We start from the raw sequence: 23391 nt of genomic DNA on the forward strand, positions 1-23391 counted from the left end.
GCGCCAGTCACCTAAAATTTATTCACGCTTCCTTTATTATCATAATTTATAACTTTTCATTTCACCATAGCTTGCAAACTAATTTCGTTTTAGTAAAATTAAAACATTTAAATTTAATTTCCTTTAAATCATAACCTTAGCACTTAAGTTGCATACAAACGGCAATCTCCATCTCCATATTTTAGATCCATAAACTTTATATTTAATAATTATAATCTAAGCGATTAACTAATGCCCTCACGGCACATAGTGCAGTATACTTTGAGGCTTATGCCCTACGCTGGACTTTTACCATATTAAAAATTAGTATACTTATCAGAACTTTGATAAGCATTATTCATATTCTAGATCTTTTGTTATATATTATGAAATTCTTATCAGTGATATTTATTTATATTATCTTCATAGAATTGAAATCAAGTACGAATAAGAAATGAAATCATAACGATATTTACAGTGAAAATAAACAAAAATCAACTGATTATAGTTTTCTAGGACGCCGTAACTTTAGCTTAAGTTACATGACCAACAAATTCGTTTGGGTTGAATTGAAAGTCATAAATCGGAATACAATCTTGCGCGTTATTTACATCTACAATTCTTTGTTTAATATTTCAAGAATTTTTGCCATCTAGGAAATTTCTACAAAATCCAATTCGATGGAAATTAGATCTAATGATTATGTGCTTCCTAAGTGTAGTATGATTACTATTACTGTTACTAAAATTAGATTCGGTTACATTACCTGTATACGTGAATGTAACATCCCTTTTTACATTGAAATCAGACTAATCTCGCATGGATATTTCGAACGTGGTATCGATTAAGGTTAGTTTGGTTCAGGTTAGTATTGTATTGCACCATTGATGAATTTTCAAAATTTGGCAATGTCATACCTAGATGATTGAAGTCAACACATTGCATCACGCTCTGTAAAAACCTCATCGGATTGTTCACTATTATCATTTTGGTCTTTTCGTTGAGTGAACATTTCAACGGCTCCAACTCAATCAACCAATCACTACAAGTATTCTGGGAACACACGTTCTCTTTCTGAATTTCACGAATGCTGGAATCAATTTTCTTCCTGCTATATGAACCAGGGTCGTGTACATATCATTAAACGATTCTATTACAATTACTTCATCTCCAGAATTAATATCATGTTGAATATACTGTCAATATAAGCAACCAATAGCATTCACTAAACGAAGATGACCATAACTTTTCTCATATTGATGCATACTAAAATCTTCGTTTCACGCAGCATCAGTATGATAATCTATTTGAATAAAGAGAGAAGTCGGGATAATCTAAGTCAACCAATACCGCAGTATGTTTTTGCGAACACTCAACAAATTTCATCCACACATTTAAATCAATGACGTCATATTCCTTCGTCGATGCAAATTTAGGATCTACATTCTCTATAGCTTCCATGAAAAGTTCAGGTTCACTTATTCAGTTACTGTGGTCATTAATTATAGTTTCTACAACTACAATTGAATTTTGCACTTCGGTGAATCTACGTAGTATTTGTTCCATTTTGTGTGATCACTCTGTTCAATTCGCTGATTTGTATTCTCAATTTGTTGTGATAAATGTTGACTATTACTGTCGAGTTGTTGCTTCAATTGTCCTATCTGCTGATTCATTTGTTCACCAAGATCTTGCTTCAATTGTCTTATCTGCTGCTTAATAAGATCAGCTAGGTCAGAGTAAGTGTACATTTCTCTATTACCAGTTGCTTCAGGTGTATTTTCACTACCAGGAAGACTCATTTTAGCATTTCTGAAAATTTTTCTTCCACTCCTTAATAAGGTATATTCCATTTTGATGTATTTAATAAAATTACTACGTAACCTTAAAATCAATCTGCAGTTATTTATTTAGGAGATTGTTTACTTGTCTTCTCACAAAATCTCCTGAATTCCTGAGGCGGCAAACCACCAATTTATAACGACCACTAAATGTGTATTACTATGAAAATCATGAGTTTGTGATTACCTTAATGCTTGTTTTCCATATTTTGTATTTCGTTATAGCCCTCAGTCTGTATATTTACATAATCTAGGTTACTGTTTTATCAAAATCCATCTAAACACTTCATTTAGATATTACCTTTTTTTTATTGTAGTACGTAATGAATTAAACCTTTACACACTTTTAAATATTGTACATGTATATATATCACAAGATGGATTCTCTATCTATTATATGTTTTCCGTTGTTGTGACGACTTACAAAAAATGTCATATCCCTAACACAGCAGAACATCAATCATAATAACAGAAAAGAAGTTACATCTATTTCTCTTTATATTTTCTTCTTCTTCCTTTTGAACAGTTTGTGCATATTTTAAAAGCACATTTTGCCCGTAAATAAAGTTATTATATAAAAATTACACAATACCGTTAGAACATTACCCTACAATTGGTGATATGCACCATATTTATTAGGCAGTTATTCCCATTAGGGAACAACAAACGCACTCCTCCGGCAGGTGCCCTACATTGCTTGCCTCCTTGCCCACGAAAGCACCGTAGTAAGGTACCAAGCACACTACTGGGCTAGATTATCCGTAGATAGATTTAGTAGGCTAACTTCTACAGCCTCTTCTGATTACTCAATTCTTGCAACATGGGATCCTTTTACCATCTCTACTTATGATTATCGTTTTCTAGAATTGTACTCTATTCAAGGGCCGACCATTGAAGAAATATTTAGATTCTCCAATCTATTAGGTAGTGTTTCGAAAGCCAATACGTGTTTCTTCAACATAACTAATTTCGGTGGACTCTAGCTCTATACAACACTTGTCCCATCACCTTTCTAAGTATTTGTTTGGTACATTAACCGTGGTGTTTGATAGATGAACTGGTATATTTCCAGTCGACTCGAATAGCAAAGGCATCACTAAAATGACGATCAGTTAACATTTAAGATGAATACTATGTCGTAAGCCACATACTGTCTGTTCACTGTTTATAGCAAGTGCTTGAAACCAGCAATTTTTTGTCTCAAAACTGAACTTTCTACTGTTTTTTTCTAAGTTTATTTTAAAAAAGGTATTTGTTCGTGTGGTTTTCAATTATTATTATTAACTCTCCTGGTTAAATCTATGTGAGAGGTTCACGAAAACACATATTTAGAAATAATGGTTGCCTACATTACTTGCCTCCTTGTCCACGAAAGCACCGTAGTAAGGTACCAAGCACACTACTGGGCTAGATTATCCGTATCATTGATAGATTTAGTAGGCTAACCTCTACAGCCTCTTCTGATTACTCAATTCTTGCAACATGGGATTCTTTTACCATCTCTGTACAAGTACTACAAGCCCTGACGGATTATGAATAACAATTATTAGTCTAACGTCTGTAAGAGCTTGTATGCCACGCAATACTTTCTCTGTAGAAAAGTGCACAAATAGAACAACTTGCGTCTAAAGTCTTTCATTATAGTTTTATTTAATATTCTAATGATAATAATCAATAACACACAACTAAAGAAACGTTAACTGGCTGGTAAAGTGCATGACGTAGGAAAGCCATCGAAGGAATGAAAAGCGAATATAGCCATATGACATCAGGCACAATGTGTTATGTGTGCATTGATGGAGCACAATGTGTTATAAACAGAATTAAATATAACAATTTAATTCACACTTTCGTTTATTACTCGTGGCTATTTCAGATATGTATTCTAAATATTGACAATGGTCAGTTCACATCTGCAACTGCGCGGACAATTAGGTAACGTACTTCATATATTAACATACATATTATCATGATATACATTCTGAGGCCAATTCATCATCTAGAGCTCTTCTTCCACAAGAGACCGATTCCCAAGCATATAATATTATTAGAATTAATACAAAACAAATTCTAGAATTTCATAAGTCAATAAATTATTTTCATATAATAGTATTTCATATATTCTCTTTTTGTCATACACTATTTCGCTGGAATATCATTGGTCAACAGTACAGAATCACATTACAAATATGGTTAAAACGTATTAAAGTACGCATCATTTGTTTGGACATATAAATGCAGAATAGTTATAACGAGTATTGTTTTTAATATACTAAGCCATCGTATCCTGACATGTTTTTTATAGATCTAGAGGAAGAAAGCATATAGATCTAGTCGCAGGATTATCATGGATTTTGGATTATAATGATTAGTACATCATGTCTACAATTACATTTCAACCAATATTTATAATTCTAATATTTCACCAAATTATGATATTAAAGTTACATGTTGACTACTTGATTTACATCGAATATATTTGTAGATGTTACATATTGAAACTTTTTATCTTAATCAAAAATCATTATATATATCATGTCGAAGAAAACCGGCTATTAATTCCGAGTCGTTAGCGCCAGGACATTGTAGGGCGCAGACTCAGAATGTTCCGATTGTAAAAGCTACTATTAGCGAATGAATGAGTTAAATAACAGGAACATATAATAGAATTATTACTTGTAAACACATAAAATAATGACTCGCAAAAGATAACATTCAAAGAATTTGTAATGGAGAAAAACGGGTCTCTTACAAAGGGGACAACCATTGTTTATTAACAAGAATGTATACTCTGTACATACATTGAACAATAGTCTATGCCATAACAACATGTATAAGATTCTAATCCAGAAAACATATCCTTGAAGGTTGATAGCCTAAAGTTGTCTCAATGAGGAAAACGGTAAAGAGTGTTGATTGTTTAAGTTATTTATGTGTAATATCTCAAGTCGCAATTCGTTATTGCAATGATGTTAAATATCGGGAAAGCATATCCACCCGATACAAAGCAAACATGCAAATCCAGATTTCTGAAAATGAAAAAAAGTATCAAATTGTTTGAATGTACCCAAATATGCACATACATTCTGTATTTTATTGAGTGCCCTCTAATGCGATTTACCATGAATGATATTTTACAATTAAAACTTTCTCCAAACAATACTTCTAGTCTGGAGGATCGGTCATATGATCGTGCACTTTTTGATACAAGTATGAAATTTACAGTACACAATAATTGATGTATAAACAACAATATTAGGGGTGGAGCCAATCGAAATTGGCGCTCTTGTCATAATGGCGGCCATATTGAAAAACTAATCTCGTAAAGGTGTTTTTTCTTGAAAATAGCTTATATTTTTCTCTTTATGTGCAAGTGACAATATTATTTTAATTATTATTGACCAAATAAAGAACAATTTACACATTTGTATATTTTAGTTTGTTATTTCGTTTATTTAGTTTGCTATTTTTCAACATGGCGCCCAATGTGATCAGATTTAATATAATGCCATAACTATAGAGTGATGGGTATCAAAATATATGTTCTTGAGGGCACTAATTGCAAATATACGCTTAGAAATACTATCAGACGGTCTGTTCTTGATTTAAGAGATGGAATTCATAGCACTATTAAGTATTTTAAGTTTATCTTTCTAACTTTACACGTCAAGCTTATGGAAATTGAAGTTTGAATATAAGATTTCTGCAATACCAAAACCGCAATAAAATATATCACATAGCAACAAAATTGAGAATTTTACTTCATGTTAAAACATGAAGGAAAGTAAAATTGGAATTTACAGTCTTTCTTCGTGTACATATATTCAGCGTGCACATCCTTCAAATCTACAAAGAGCTGTACATGGTAAGTCAGCTTTGAAACGGCTACACTTTCCAGAACACACTTTGGAACAATTACATTTCAATATCTATCTTGAAGACTCACTGACCAGAGGAGTTGTTATCCAACGAGGTATCCATCTTCCTTCCTCGGTTTTTGTCCATCCGTAAATACTCGGAGATGGAAGTTCAGGTTCTTTTATAAGTGATCTTCCCCAAATCTGCCCCTCTTGATAAGCTGTTCGAAGTAAATGCTGTAGCAAAGCATCTTGAGTTGGTGGTATAAGCTCAAGCTCACGATTCTTTCGTGTAAACATCTTTTGGCTTACTACATTTATGTCATTATCTATGCTGCAAAGATCATATAGCGATACAAGAAATTTTTCAACAATTGGAAACACTGTCTTCACGGCTTCTAGATCTGGAGCACTTGATAATACTTGAAATGCCGACGTAACCTCATCATAAGCTTTCCAGGCTGTCCAAGCTAATATTTTACCTTTGCCCGCAAATTTAGATGTAGTGTCACTTCCCGTCAAAGCATGAAAAGCAAGTATTGCAGAGATTTTCTCACTTCCCAGTGCCTTTGATATTGCTGTAGCATTGATGTAACGCATATGTTTTCCTGATCCATACAATACCCACAAACAATCACATTCCAACTTAGCTGCTTGGTTGACTGCCAACACAACCACATCTGAGTCAACCTTACAAACTTGTATATTTCGATACCCTTCTATTATACCATCTGCTGCATGTAAAAATATCGTTGCGTCTGTTTCGTGTTGAAAACATGGAACTATTCGACTTAAATCCTCAGGTTGTGAACTAACGGCTCTGTTTCCTTGAGTGACAACAACTTTTCCTGGATATTCTGCTAAACTTGCAAATTTTGCTTATAAAAGAAATAATTCTGTTTTGTTTTCATCAACTTGAAGAAAGTCCTTCCAGTTTTTAAGCACCTTTTTATCCGCTTTAACTTTTCTTCGAATACCTGTTTCCCTCTTCTCACGAACACAACTCTTCAAGCTATCTGGATTATAGGTATCAAACACTACGTCAACACGTGTCACTTGTCCTTTAAATCGATTTCTAATCATGTTTATGAACTTTTCGTCATAGCCAGCAAACGAATCTGTAGCTTCGGGTGTAAGAAAGTGCACAATGACTGCACCATCAAGAATAATCATTTCAACATCAGGTCCAGCTTGATGAGGTTCATCACTATCTTCTTTACTGCAAGAAATAAGTTTTTCCAGGCAGGGTACTATGTCTGATTTACTTCCATACCGAATGCTTCCATTGCACTCTACCAGTGACGGAGGAAATGATTGATGCTTATGACTGAAAAACTGATAAAGGTCACCATCTCGAACTTGACATCCTTTCTTTTCTTTCATTTCTTTTTTAGAAGCATGATATGATGCCCATGTGCAACCTAAAGTCAGATGTGAATCTTCTTTTTCGGTAGTACGGTAAACGTGTTCACACCATTCACCTTCTTTATCATTTTCAGCATTCCCAATTTCTAATGGTGCTATCGTCTCAATTTTAGGTGGAGAGTGTTTCATCTTTGGGGAAAATATAGGCTTGACTAGAGTGTAACTCTCTGGGAGTTTCATCAACTTCTTTCATTTGTGCACTACACGCTCTCTAACTTGTTCTTCATCCAAATGTTCAATATTTGGATGCTGAAACAGTGATTTTCCCGTTCCATGAAATGAAGTAGTAGATGAAGGATTATGATCGATATTATCAATTGCAGCTGTAGGAAAAACATTTTTCTTCAAATGTAAGGGAGCTACTACCATGAAATGAATTATAGCATAATTACCCAATTCTGCTGAGAGGCAGAGAATTCTGTCATAAGATACACTAAGTCCTAATTCAAACAACACAACTATTTGTTTTGATCTTGTATATGAGCGAATCATACATCCAACAAAAAGGGGCAGCGGTGTTTCACTATTTTGGAGAATGGACTAAATGCTGTGAAACTTTTCTACGTATTTTAAAACAATTAAAGGATAAAAGCTGTGAAAGAGAGAGACAAACTTGGGACATATAATTCGCTTTGTTTTCAATGTTAGGACCATATAATATCATTCCAATAAGAGTTAACAATGTCGTTGGTACACTGTTTTGTTGGCACTTATCCGAAAATGACCCTTTAAATTGATACTGGGGATGTTTAAAAATATCTCGTCTTTCTATGTTTACAGCATGAGATAAAACAATGGCATCTAACTCAGAATCATGAGAACAGGCTTTCTTGAGGCTCTCTCCTATATCACTGTTTCTGACAAGCAAAACTTCTCGACCAGCGCCATGGGGCTCAAGTTCTGGAAAATGACTAAGTATTTTCTCTTTTAGCCGCGTTGAATGCACTGTACTTGGGTCACCATCCAGTTGCTCAATTTTGTGACAATAGAGTTTCTTGAGATGGCTCAACTGCAGCACAGGGGAAATTTCGTTATCATCAAGAATACTTTCAAGGTACACTAAAAGTTCTGCTAATGCGTTTTTTCATATGTATGAGCGTATTCTTCTTCTGATCTTAATTTTAAATCTCTTTCACGATTATATAGGGCCACAAGACATTTTGCATGATACACTGCATCTTGAGCAAACATATCACCAGCACTTAGCTTTCAAATTAATTTGTGGTCTTGAAGAGTAAAAGCACATGATCTCACACGATTATTTATTTTAAGTGTTTGTGATTTTCGAAATGACTGTGATTTTTCATCCACTGGCTCGTCACAAAAGAAGCACAATGTACACCCACCTTGACTGACTGAAAGTGAGTTCTTTGATCTGGTATTTTTCTCACTTGATGCAGATACGTCTGACTTATATTGACTTCCACTTTTCTTCTTCTTTTTTCTTTCAATTGCCCTGTTCAATTTAGTTTTATTGAATTTCAAAGAGCAGCTTTTATGATATTTTGCCTTTTTATCCATAAATGTTTGCTTAATACCTTATCTTTCATCCAGCCTTCTTGTTTTAAACCCAGAAGGTAGTGACTCTATTTCTTCAAATTTTACTAAATTTTCCGCTATAGTTGAATACCCAGCAGCTTCATTTGATGATTTACCAGCAAAATCACCAGGGCAGATCAGCCTCTCCTTTGTTACTTCTTGAGAAAAAAGATAAAGGTCCCAGTTTGTGATTTCATTACGTGGTTTGGAAACCTCAGTATTGTCTATTAGTTTGAAATTTCGTTGCATTTTAGCTTCAGTTCAGTTCTGAAATAAATCGAAAACAAAATTTGAGTTACACCGAAAGACGAAAGAAATAGCAGGCAAAATAACTGTAAAACAACTAATAAAAATAAATAAATCAATCAAAATTAAAGATTTAAATTCAACATTTTACCACGCCAAGTGTCAAATGACCTTTATCAAGAGCATAAAAGTGAAAAATAGATTACAATTTAAAAATTAAAATGCATTAACATGTTAAACAATACAATTAAATGTTATTTTATTATGTACTGAGCGGCCATTTTTAATATGGCGGCTATCTCGACGAAATCACGTGATATTTTTTGGCTCCACCCCTAGAATTGTTTCTTATGATGTCTATAAACCGTGGGTAAAATTTGACGCTTGTATCATAAATTGCACGATTCTTTGAGATTTTGTTACGGATCCTCCAGACTATTCATAGCAACTTTGTTAATTTTTAAAGATATGTAATTGCTACAAATCTAAGATACTGTTCAAATCTGGTAATGCTTTATCAATGTAGTTTGTTTCACAGTCACTTCACTAATTGCACACAAAGGGATCTTGATGATGACTTATTTCTTACTTCAGTTTATGTTTCTTTCATATGTAGCAGTATGGTCTAATGACCCCTATTAAAAAAGCTCCTTATGTTTTAAGTTATGCAAAACAACTATCATAAAATTTCTGATTGTTCATAAAATTTAACCACAAAACGAAATTAAAAAAGTGAACTTGAAACCTCACGTGTTTTCTGTTTTACATATGCAATGAAATCAGTTGGAAAGATTAATTTTCTATGGAAAATATAAATACCTATTGTGAATTAGAAGTCACATATAAACCTAACCAAAGATTTCTTTTGTTTCGTATCTGCAAGTTTTAAGAATTTCTATTTATGATTTCTCAGTGCATAGTGCATGATGTGTATTCAGATGGTGCAACACTATTTTAATTCCCCGAATTTTTTCATCATTTTCTTGCAAGTAAGTTCTTACATCTTTAAGCTATTTATTCGGTTTTGCTTGTGAAGTTTCTATCCAACAATCTAATCAGTTTTGTTTTGTAGTTAGACATCAGTAAGAAATATGGAAAGTGGTTACTTCTCCCTACAGTTTTAGATATGATATTTAGAAGTACAAATGAAGCCGCAAAATATGGATGTATAGTTAGGTATATAACTGGTGAAAAATAACATTTCAATTGTGCAATATCTGTTTGTATATAGCCACATACAAATTATAAATGTACTCTTGTTTATACACTATAATCTTTGTGTTGTTACGGTTTGAAATCCTTCGTGGAATACATTAATGTATACATATTGAAATATTTTAAAATATGAATGCAACGTAAGGCTAAAATATCAGGTTAAAATGAGTTTATTTGGAAATGAGGGTATTTCCATGTTTACCAAACTAACTTTTCAGAGATTTATGAATATCTGGGATGCACTCCCTCAGACTACGCAACGTGATATAAGAAAAGGAAACGTTTCTGGTGGAAATCACATTGTGAAGTTTATTGTTTCCAGCTAGTGATGGGCAAATTCCCGGAAAGATATTTTTCGGGAATATTTCCTGGAGATTCCTAAAGTGGGAAGTTCTGGGAATTCATGTACAATCAGAAAGAAAATTGCAATCTGCTATTATATCATGATTTCAAAGTTATTTTTTTTTGTCACAGTATGTTATTACTGTTATCTTCAGAGGATTCTTTAAAATGTATATTCGGAACGGTATGTTATTAATATTATATTTAGAGAGTACACATAAATGTATATTTACTTACAATATGTTCTGTGCAAGTAAATATGTGGAAAAAATGGTATAGTAAGTCTGCATAATTTCACACCGCTAAACAGTTTAAATTTATATGTAAGTGGATTTTCTAAACTTGATTCTACTGCTGATATTATAAACGTTAAATTTATAACTGTCATAAACAAAAAAGGGTGGGTACTTCCAGAAGATTCATGTCGTACCATGTTATCACCATTTGCACATACATATTTACGTTCATAATATTTCAAAGATGCTGACTTATCTTTATAATTTTGCACATAACATTACCACACATGACCTTTCTTCCTACCTATTTCTCGAAATTTCATGCGTTAATTCACATGTATAAGAAGTCCGAGTACGTCTTCAGAAATTTGAGTCAGTGAGAGGAGACAGACTGACCTCTATTACTAACTATAGCTTGGGGTGGGTCGATCTGTATTTCTACATAATTTTTATATTACTTTAGAAACTGGTTCATTTTCATCACTTGTAAATTAGTACTTTCCTGGATTTTAGTGCAAATGGATATGGAAGCTAAAAACTCATTTTATTAGTTATATAAAGTACGTACAGTCAACGAATTTTTCTAACATTCAAATTATTTAAAACCTAAAAGTAATTCCTAATAAATGATGATATAGTAATTAGTCATATGATTCCTATAATTTCGAAGGTAAAGTAAAGAAATGGAAATGAATTCCTTCTCGAGAATTTATATGCCAGGAAAAAAACCCGGGAATATTCCCATTTCGTATTTGCATTCCCAGCGGGAATATTCCCACTGCCCATCACTATTTCCACCTCATTCACCTTAATTCAATGTGTTGTTTTTCATACAAAGGCGTACATAAACCAGTTGTTGTTTCTGTGTTAACAGACTTTATCAAAATATACATTTTGGAAGTTGTTTTCAAGGTAAACGTCCGATACATTTAATTGTAAAACTAACAATTTTCGTAAAGGTCCCTTTCGAAAATTATCTCCTGAAGTGAACCTTATGTGCCACTTGAAAAGCCGTTCCCTTTAAAAATATAGTTGAATGTTTCTATTTCTGTAATATTTTTAAGGTGACATATGCTTTTGACGAAAACTTGCGGTTAAAAGGAATCTCCTCTTTTAATACATCTAAGCTTTATATAAATGCTGGCAGGAAATTTTAGACAACATGAACAACGTCTCTTCATAGGCAATGAAAGTTGTATACTGCAAAAATGAAAAAAAGTCTGTCCGTTAGAATCTAACTAAGAACCACGAGATGTGTAGTCTGGATACATGTCCAAACCTGATGATTGAATCTGAAAGCTTAATACGTGAAAACGTTACAGGAATCATTACAGTTACGGAAAGAACTAAACGTATTATATACAATAAATTAAAAAAAATATTTTCTCAGCAAATCGAGAATGAAGTCCCTTGGCAATCCGTTAAATGAGAGCAAAATGATCTGCAGTGCTAAGGCTCTGTTGTTATGAAATGGTATTCTGCTGGTCTTGAAGTAGGTGAATTGCGTATTCATAATCGGGAGACATACTCTCAAAACGAAAATTGATTTGTGTGTTTCAACAATTAAAAGGTCCAATAAAAATATATATAAAAATAGAGCAGACAACCATAGTACAATACGTAGGTATCATAAAATAAAACATATTTTAGTTGTGAGGTTGCCAGTAGTACAAAGTGTAATATGTTAAATAAGGCAGTAGTAAATGACTGATAATAGGCTAATTAATAAAAATATATATTTATGTGTATTGAGTGGTGCAAAACTGGGTATGCAGATCTGCATCGATCAAGTATGACGATTTAATTGATTAAGCTAAGAATTTATTTCCTTCGATGTTTTCCGATCTTATGGTATAAGTGAAAGGAAATTAAGAACAAATAATAAAGAAACTAAGTTAACCTGTGTGGATAAATATACCACGATTCAATCAGAACTGTTCTGTATACCTACATTTGGGCCACCTTGTAGATAGATAGATAGATAGACTGACAGGCAGATAGATAGATAGATACGTAGATAGATAAATAGATTGATGTAGATATTTGGTGCACTCGTAACTAGCACCGGATTGGTAAAGGGAAAATTGCAATGAAAAAAGATATGGCCGTTATGGAGGGTAGCATGAATATCCAAAATTGTAATTTAAACATTATGAAGAAGTTAAAAAGTTAAAAAGCTATCAAAACATAAAAAAGAACTTATGAAGGACTAGGCTGGAGTCGAAAATACAATCTCTATTATTGAATATCGACTACATTAACTAGCATATGTATGGAACTGTAGTAATGGAGAATGTGTAGGTTGTAAATTTAGGGCTGTTTACTAAAATAGTATGGAACAATCAATAATTAAAGTGGAAATTGTATGAAACTAGCCTAACGCGTCATGAAAATTGTTGGTTCTAATCCGATAAGAACCCAAGGTGGTGCGAGCAACACAATAGGAGCGTTTCGAAGTCCAAACAAGGAAACATCAACTGTGTCCACTGTGATATAACTTTTCATTTTTAGTTAGAGCGGTAGAAGCAAAATTGGAAATCTCATTAGATAAAAAGAGTAGACGTGTGTATTGCTTATAGAATGGGACAGGTATATCTAGCCAAAACAAAGTAAACCGTCTTAGTTAAATAGAATAAATATAAGCGTAGCAGAAGATACAGTTTGATTTAAAAAATGGAAATGTAACTTTTTCAGAATTCCTCAATATAAAACTATAAGGAATACACATATTGTATGAGGCGTTTCCGATACCAAGATAAGACCAAAAAAAAAAAAAAAAAAAAAAAAAACTGGGTCCACAAATGCTTCTTTTCGGAGTTCTAGGCTACCGAAAACATGAAAAATGAGAGTTAAAGGTCCATAGATCCAACACCATGGGACCTACAGCATTCGGGTCAAGACTTCAATTATTAACTAGTATGTTCCCTATCCAAATATCCATGTTTCATTATTCTGCTGTACTACTTCAATAAACTTGTATTTTTTGATAGGCCACATATTAGTTCCTAAGTGAAATCTTGATCAGAGTACGGTAGGTACGATAGTTTTAGCAGCTATGGACCTTTAGAGTACATTTTGTCATGTTTCTATATCCCATAACTCCAAAAGGAGCATCTGCGCACCTAGGTATGTCTATACTTTTTGTTGTATCTTGATGTGAGGATTAGGGTGTTGTGTTGATCCATTAAAGTTCTCCATTGTCATATATATATATATATATATATATATATATATATATATATATATATGTGTGTGTGTGTGTGTGTATGTGTGTGTTTGTATGTACAGAGAAAGAGATTCCGTGTGTATAAGGTAGTGCATTAAATATTGTCTATGTAAAATAGCATAATGAGGTACTATAATTAATCTTAATAAATATTTGTAGCATAATATTTTTTAAATAACGCAATTGTAAATTAGATGCACCGATACGGTCTTATTCTCTTTTCTTCAGAATACAGAATTCGACGTAATTCTTACATAGTGTAGCTTCTTACCTGAGTGTTAACAAATGAACAAAGTCATAATAATGGCTAATAACGTAGATTCTATTGTATTGTCAGAACACTAATAAATCTGCACAAAGTAATAATAATATTTCATAGTTTCTGTAGAAAGTACTTTATAACCACGGTTCTTCTAAATACATGCCCAGTTGGAGAAAATCTGCGCAACACTGTTGACAATATGACAACTTGAAATATAATATACGCAGTACAATTTGTACTATTAATTCTTATAGTCACATCCTTAGTGCAAAGTACTATCCTTACTTCACTAAGTCCAAGTTGAAACTAACCATAGAATCACGTCACCGTAGTTCAACAGACAACAGACATGCTACAATTGTGTGACTCTTGATAGAATTACTCAAGAGAGGCCGAATAAATAAAATAAATAAAGTATTTAAAATTTACCGAAAATAAGATAACTAAAATAAGATGACTATTATATTTTGCTTAACTGAAACGTAATAAAAATCATAGAGATACTTATAGGAAGAAGAAAAGAATACAGTTTTGCTTATTCCATAAGTGTACATAGTATTTCTACTACTTTTTACAATGCTTGAACTTTTAGGAGAGACTATATTAGAATTCAGATAATAATTACATATATGGTATGAATTTGCTAACATCATATTTATCTTTTTAATTATGGACAACGGACTATATGTTTACTAGGAATATGTGTGAGAGACGAGAATTCGTTAGATGAATGTCTAGAAGGATTTCAATTTATAAAGTAGGATAGGCGAATTTAAATTTCTAGTACTGTAGTAAACGTAATGATTTCCAACTTTTGGGAAGAAAATTTCACCAAATAATTAATTCATATTTAAGAATACGTCGTATATGGCATCTGCTAAGAGAGTCTTATGTACAAGCATTGCGAATTATGTATGTATTTGCTCCACCAAAAATTACTTATTTGCATTCAGAGAAAAACTTGAAAACTAAGATTGGTTTCAGGTAAATAAAGACTTGATTGTGACAATTGACTATTTATAAATTGTTCAGAAAGTAAATAAATATAACAAATAATGCATTTTTCCAAGTGTTACTTATATAATATGTACCTTACGTTTAAATGTTTTTTTTTTTCACAGACTCAAGCATGTCTTTTATTGCTACAATTTTCTGAGTCTCAAATGAGCCAAGAAGGTAAGCTTATGAAAATAATTAAAACTAAGTTTCGTTCTAAGTGTTTAAGTATAAGAGACAACAAAGTCAGCTTTACATGAGACAATGATAACCAGATTAAAAACATTCACAGTTCTTGGTTATACTTAACAAAATAAAATTTCATGTTTGATTAAGAGCATTGCTAGGATGATTCTATGTTTTGGGTTGAATTAACATATACGGAAATTATGTTTTTCTTTGAAATATCGTTGCTCGTATTCGTTTTATATATTTAAGGTTGTGATTTTGCCTATAGTACTAATTTGAAAATAGCTTAAAAAGGGTGCAAGAGATCTAACATGAACACGTTTTTTTTTTCGCAAACTTCTTAAAACTTGGAATTATATACATTATTTAGTTACTTAGTCATCAGATCGTAAAAGAAACACTGAAGTTTCCTCTCAACTTAAGATAGTAAAATATATTTTCTGTTATTACAGTTTGTTGTTCCTCAATGTTTATTTTGCTTTCACCTATACCTAAGTAACTAACAGAAATAGAAATATTTTAGAGGAGGCACTGAGTTACGTATTATGTTTTCGTTGGTTTTCGTTTCGTAAGAAAGGCTGTTGTAGTGAGGTCTTGTACTGGATTGATTGATTGATTTTAAGTGTTGGTGTCCCCTTCAACAGCGAAACTATATGAGACGTAGACCTACAATTTAACGTGGGATCCGAATCGCATGAACTCCCGAACCCGAAAATCGAACCCTGGTCTACCATGTTAACCTCATAGCGACAAGCAAGCTCCTCTTTTAATGGACTCACCTGGGGATCCAACTGGACACTCCATACAGAACAAATATTTTTTCGTAGCTCAAAGTAAAATATCAATCCCCCTGTTCTGGACACTGTTGTAAATTGTACAGCAATGTAACCTCCACTGTAATTTAAAACTGCCGACAAGAAGATATCCCCCTTCCCTTACCTGTTTTATAAATCAACATTTGTCAATCTACTTTTACAGACTGACATTCTTGTTTGTATTTAATGTCATTTTAACTAACTGAGAATTTTATACATTTTCGTGCTATTCAAATAAGCAAAGGAATAAATTTGGGTGTCCTTTTTACTTCTGTACCAAACAGGAAAGATGCGAAGAAATGTCATTTTAACAAGCTCAGTATTTCTGTACCATTTTGCACTATTGAATTAAACGAAGGAATAAATTTGAGTGAACTATTTTATTTCTGTAGCAACCTGAAAAAAGTGAAGAAGGACAATTTTAACTAACTGAGAATTTTGTATCTTTTTGTGCTATTCAAATGAATGAAGGAATAAATTTGCTATTTAGTTCTGGTGTCCGATTATGTACTATTTTGTATATTTTTGTGTCAACAGAGAAAGAATCATTTTAAAATTTACAGACCTTTTTCTGTGATGCAAATTTGTAATTCAAAATTGTATAGTATGTTTGTAGACTTTGTGTTACTAATGAAAAAACCGGGGCATTCAAATAAATGAAGAAGGGCCAATTAGTTATGATGCGATATTTTGAAATTCGAGTTTTTGTACCATCAATAAAAAATATTCCGTTTAAATAAACAACACATTGTAGGATACTTTGTGAGTGTCAAGAAAAAACTGTAGGGTCAGAAGCCAAGTTTGTTATGGGCAAAAATGCTAAACAAGTTAAAAAGAGAACCATTTTAAATTTTAATTGAATATCCGGTCACTAAGTAAGGTTGGTTAATGGATGACAAAATATGAACTGAGACGCACAAGTCCAAATTTCTCCGGTCACTAACTAAATATTTGAACGTAAAATAAATGTTTCCCTCACATAACAATATACATATATCTTTATTAGACACGTTGCATTCTATTTTATTTAAAGTGCATTAATTCGAGAAGCCTAAATACATGCAGAAATTGAATTTTAATACAAACAAAATAACGCAAAGAATAATAGTTTTGAGAGTTGAAAAAAACATTTCATAGCTAATATTTCAGCATTTTTTAGTAAACTTCTTCTATTTGTTCTCCAAACCATATGTGGGGGGCAACATGGAAAATTTGTAGCTTTTCTAACCCTTGGATAGCTGTTTTATACTTTGGTATATCTCTTCTTCGTAACTGCATCCAAGAGCGCCGATTTCTCTGCAAATTTTGGAAGGGGGGCACTCAGGCGCAGAAGGTATACATATGAGGATGTTAAGACAAACTGCATTCAAATTATGCCAAATATTGTATATTCATAAATACACTAGGGTGGCCCACATGAGCTTCGTGGGGCCCGGGCCCTCCGCCCCCCCAGGAACGGCACCTTTGACTGCATATAAATATTTTATTATGGTTTTCATTCTGTCTTTCCCTCTATCAGCACGGTAATCCAAAATGGTCAAGCATGCTGTTTCTTCTTTTTCCTATTATCTTCATAATACCGTATATCGTCCTTCATTGGTTTCCTTTAGTACCATCTTCAAACCTTAGTAATGCTAATTGCTATGGAGTCTGTTATACAGAATTAAGTAAAAATTGAAAGCATGAAGTTATTTTCTTCTAATTGAATATGATTTTACGTTTGTAACCGAAATTTAATTTCAATGGCAACACATGTGGTTTAAGTCTTGCTTTTAGTTATAGGTCGCCGAATTCACCAGTAAGTTCTATAGGAATTCATAAGTCACAAAAATACATTTAAATCTTAATAGTGAAAAAGAGTTCTATATTATCTGTCAGGTTGTTAGTAGCACTAAAGTTCTTAAACATAATTACCCTTTAAATAAAATGAAGCCACGTCATAAATGAAATACCTAACATTTGAATTGTTAATATAGTAAACGTCATAAGGCACAGCCTATTGAGCGCAACTTCTTTTTTTGATATAACGTAGGGCACCTTACTAAGTGTGGAAAACCAACGGGTATTAACGTTATTTTTTGCTTATTTGTTTTTGTATAACTTCATTAGACAAAAGCTTTTTAATGCACAATAAAGGAAATCATCATCGTAATGAATTACATATATAGTGCATTTATTTTACTTTCAAATATTTAGTTAGCGGCCGGGGAAATTTGGAGTTTTGAGTCTCAGTTATTATTTTGTCAACCTATAACTAAACGTAAAACTAAATTCACTAAATGAACGTTCATTAACCAGCCTTACTTAGTGACCGGAGAGGTAATTAATATTTAAAATGGTTCTCTTTTCAGTAGGGCCAAAATGGTTCGCGGCGCACTATGTGGCCTTCCGAACATTGTCTTTCTTCAGCAATGTTTCTTTGAGTTTGGAGCCCGGCATCTTCTTAGGCATTCTCACTTAGGTCTTCTCGTCTCTGTCACATTAAGTAACCAAGAACCAACAATTTGCCTTGTTTCGAAATCACAGAGGTCGGCAATTTTACGATAGCATCGTCTCTTGATTTCGCTCCTCAGCAGATTGCTATTCTTCTACTCTTCATATAGAATAAAGGTCATCCTGACACACCACTACCAATAGTATGGCCCTGCATTTGCAGCCTGACCGTTGACATCCCTGCTATCTGATATTTTTCTAGCTCAAGCTGTTTTTCTTAATATGATAAATATTTTTATCACAATTTGATGTGTTCCACTTTTCTGAAATTAAAATAATTTTACGTATAGTAACCATGCAAATCTGTAGCATAAACTCATTGCATTTACTAATTCATACACAACAATAAAAATAATTCACTGCTCAATGAAGGGTTTCCCAAATATTTCTAACGTAACTTCATGTGCAGCTTAAGCCATTAAATTCAATTGATTGTAACCCGTAAATCCATAAAACATTATAACTGATTTTAATAACATAATGGCATAAAACTCTTCAGCGTTTGAACTGGAAGGAGCAATCCTTCAATATTTCTCTATCAACGCGATTGTAACAGAGAAATAAGACCCTTCGTAGTAGAATACGTAAGCTTTGTTAGTAATACTGGACATTTTGGTTATTCTTGATCTGGAGCTAAGTGGGCTGATAGTGTGTAGTGCAGAACACGGTCTAATACGATTCTTGTGTAGAGAGACCAGACGTTGTCCATATGAAATTGAAGACCTTTCCGTTTTCCAAGTAGAGTAAGGAATGGGGAATTTTAGTGGAGCAATTGTATCTAATACTTTTATACCTGGCACCTCAAGTCTTCAAAGTAAGATTGCTAAAGAGGAGTGTATACCCAGTCGCTTTACATCTGTATGTGTCACTATGTATGTTTTGTGAATAAAATGAATTTTTCTATGAGTGGAATTTGATGTTGCTATTGTATTTATACCATTATTTTATAGGGGAATTTCCGTTAATTGTCCAGCTACGTAATACTTTGAATCATGAACATATGTGCAGTGGTTCAATAATTAACCCTTACTGGGTTATAGCTCCAGCTCATTGTGTAGATAGAAACATTCCTTTAGAGGTAAGTAACTTATTTTCCTTTATATTTCCTCTGTGGACTACGGAATATGCACATCTGCTTTGCATTCTTATCAGTTATCTTTGCAGTTATTTTTATCTTTACGTACATTGTAATGTCATTAATTCAAGTTTTTTACAGTGATAACCCTTGATATTTTTCGATACTCTTACAGTCTTCGTTGAAATTAAATCTGAAATAAAGATTAAAATATAAGAATTATCAATCAGAACATACAGTGTAGAACATGTTAAGTAATAAATATTCACTAAAGTTGTTTTGTTCCATTATATCTTATTTCAGAAATGGAAATTTATTTAATTTCGAAGAAAACTTATCTTTCTGTATGGATTAATAATCATCATACATGAATGTTTGTGTTAGCAACTAGTTATACGTCTTTGTAGAGAATCCTGAATTTCTCGTTTAATTTATTAATTCCGAAATTTGCATTGCATTATGTTCATATCTTACACCTAATGCTTATAATTTCCAATTGCTTCCGTATGACATAGCGTATAGAAGGAATGCAAAGTAGTTGCTAAGAAAATAAGAAAATTTGCAGAATTGAAAGTCTGTATTATAAAATTTTGTTCTAATGTAAAGGTCGTTTTGTGTGATTTATTAATTCAAAGATCTACTTATGCTTATTATACTTTACTAATTATGGTTGTATCTGTCGAAATTTGGTAAAAACACTGGCACATCGTTGTGACTGAATATATCAATATGCTGAAGATTTTCTTTACGACTTTTTGTCTGGTGGTTATAACTGCAATGACACACATACATTACCCAGATTTGAAACAAAGAGTGCAATAGATTATTACTAAAAGAATATTTTTGACTCAATATATTATCATGGCGTTCCATTCGGATATGCTCTTGGAATTGTTATTCACCAGAATACACAATCTGGTAATAAAGCAAAGTCAAACGGTAATATTTGAAGCGTATAATGCCTGAAACAGGAATTTATGTAACATCTTTTGCTGATAGTCCTGTGGAATTTCTGATACTTATTATCTGGATATTTGTGATCGTCCGTTTTGAAATGAGTGTTGAGTTGTCGACTGCCACTTAAGCAAGACGACATTTAAGATGTTTGTCAAGAGGTATAGAGAACCCGGATAAGTTTTAGTTTCATGGCCGTCTCTTTCATCCATAACTAAGTTGCAATGAATCAATAACAGATATGACCTACACATTAATCACAGCTGATATTAGAGTCGCAGTACCTATTAAGCTCACGTTGATAACAAATTCGTTACATTCATGTTCAAACGACTCTCCACACAAACTTTTCTCATTATAGATTGGTACATAACAAGACAAAACGATGACTTACACATTTACACTTTATTTGTTTATTTACTTCTGTGGAAATGTAACACGCATATTTCAGTGCTGAAGATGCTTTGTATTCGCAGCAAAGCAGAAACCTCCTGTTTCCATGTTTACTTAGTCTTACAGGAGGTAAATTATCTCCCCCTTGGGGATAAATAATATATTTTCTTAATTGAAGTAAATATTTTCTTAATTGATATCATGATAAAGGTAGTGTCTAAATGGTATTTTCATTTCTTTCCCTAATGGAGAGGGAAATTGTTCTTTAACAACTGGCATACTCATGGGTAAGTATTTTCCTATTCTTCTGAGTGACCTAATCATACACTTTGGATGATTGAGAGACTTTTCTGAAAACTACTTTTAATTCTTCTCAGGCTTGGATTATAAGCTAGAGTTAGCAGGCGTGAACTATGGTTACATATTAGGCATTTTATCACCAACCTTACGTATTGTACTAAATTAATTTATTGCACTAAAAATCTCCATGTGTTTATTACAGAATGCATTTTGAAATATGATTTCCACGTTCCTAGTGCTCCTGTCTAGGGATGTAAAATGCCTGGGTATTTATTTCAGCGGGTAAATACAATGGGTAAAAATCCGGGTATTTACCCAAAATGGGTATTTTAGTAGGTATTTTATGTTTTAATTATCCATAAATGGATTTTATCATTGTCAATGAAAAATATACTGGTCATTTATATCACCTGCAACAGGATTACTAAGTAACCACCTAACTGATCACTTTTTCTAGTAATTAAAGAATGATTTTGATATTTATTAAGTAACACAGTACGGATTTCCTAGCTAGTCATCACTATTTTTCTTTCTACTTGCACTAAAGTTCCTTCTATTACCCTTGGCGGAAAATAATTTTCTATTCTACCCTGTGAATTCTAAAAATAGTGTGAATCTGAGGCGTCTTATCAGCTACGCGGTAGAATTCGATAGCGGGCCACACCAACACGAAAATATAAAATTTATGACAGAACATAACGATTACTAAAGAACATGAATTCTGTTGTCACCAAACCAATCATACACTATTATTAAGTATTCTGTCTGCCAGCAGCTCCTGGTATTAATGAGACGAAATTTAAGTTTTCCTTAGGTTCGCGTGTGATGAAACTGCTTTCTGCATTTTTCTCGATCTGCTGCATCTTCTTTTATCTTCCAATATCTTCTCCAGTTTTCAAATCACCGATGAACAACTAACTAAACTATTCAAATAACAGCAGGATCTGTATTACTAAAATAAACAAACACGTTTTCTTTTAGTTTAACGAGTTTTAATAATTACTTCCCCATTTTGAGGATCTAAAATTTCTCAAAAAACAGTTTTATTATACATATATATTTTTAACATTACCTTAAAGAATTGAATAGTACAGATGAAAAACAACCTTTTTGATAACTGAACTAAAACTGAACTGATATTCCAGATACAGTTTGTTACTCTCTTCATGCAAAATAATGTTATATTTGGTATTTTATCTATAGGTAATGAGGTGTACTGAATTGTCAAATACGCAAAGAGTTGCAGCAACAAGTTTCTTATATTTTACTCCTGATTTACTGAACTAATAAATTCAATCTCTTTAAGAAACTACACTGTCACAACTATGTTGTTGAATAGTCACATCAAACTAAAGAAACTCGGCTTTAGTACACAATAAGCTAGAAAATACTTAGAAACTAAACACATTTTACATTTACTGAATTTGCCATTCTGTAGAAGTAATTATATAATTACGAAAGTTGTAGAATAATCTAAGTAACTAAATTTAATAAATCGGTTGCTCAAATTAGTTACTAAATATGCCATTGAAAGAAAATTATTCATTAAATAAGGATTTATACTTCGTAAAACACTTCAATAACTAATTCCTGATTTTTAGAATGTTCACTAAATGAAGTTTATCACTAACACTAATGCTTTGTGAACGTATTTATTGGAACAGTATATTTAAAACATTAATGTGATAAACAACATTAAGCTGTAGAGTAACTCAGTGAAGGTTATATTTATACTTGAAATTATTCAATATAGAACAGAAATTAAATTCTACCATATTTGGAGGACTATAAAACGACGACAAATTTTACCGTCCTACTCAGAATCAACCGTAAGCTCAGAGTCAGAATCATCACACAATTCGGAATCATCGCAGACTTTGATTCAAAGATTCAACAAATAGAGTTTATATAGATTTCTATATAACTAATTCATTGGAATGTTAACTGAAATGCAAATCTCGCTTATATGTTCTTATTAGACGTAGGTTTTAGAGCAGCAAAGTTAATA

The sequence above is a fragment of the Thermobia domestica genome, chromosome 1 (genome assembly GCF_964235325.1).
Source record: "Thermobia domestica chromosome 1, izTheDome1.hap1.1, whole genome shotgun sequence".
Classification (NCBI taxonomy): Eukaryota; Metazoa; Arthropoda; class Insecta; order Zygentoma; family Lepismatidae; genus Thermobia; species Thermobia domestica.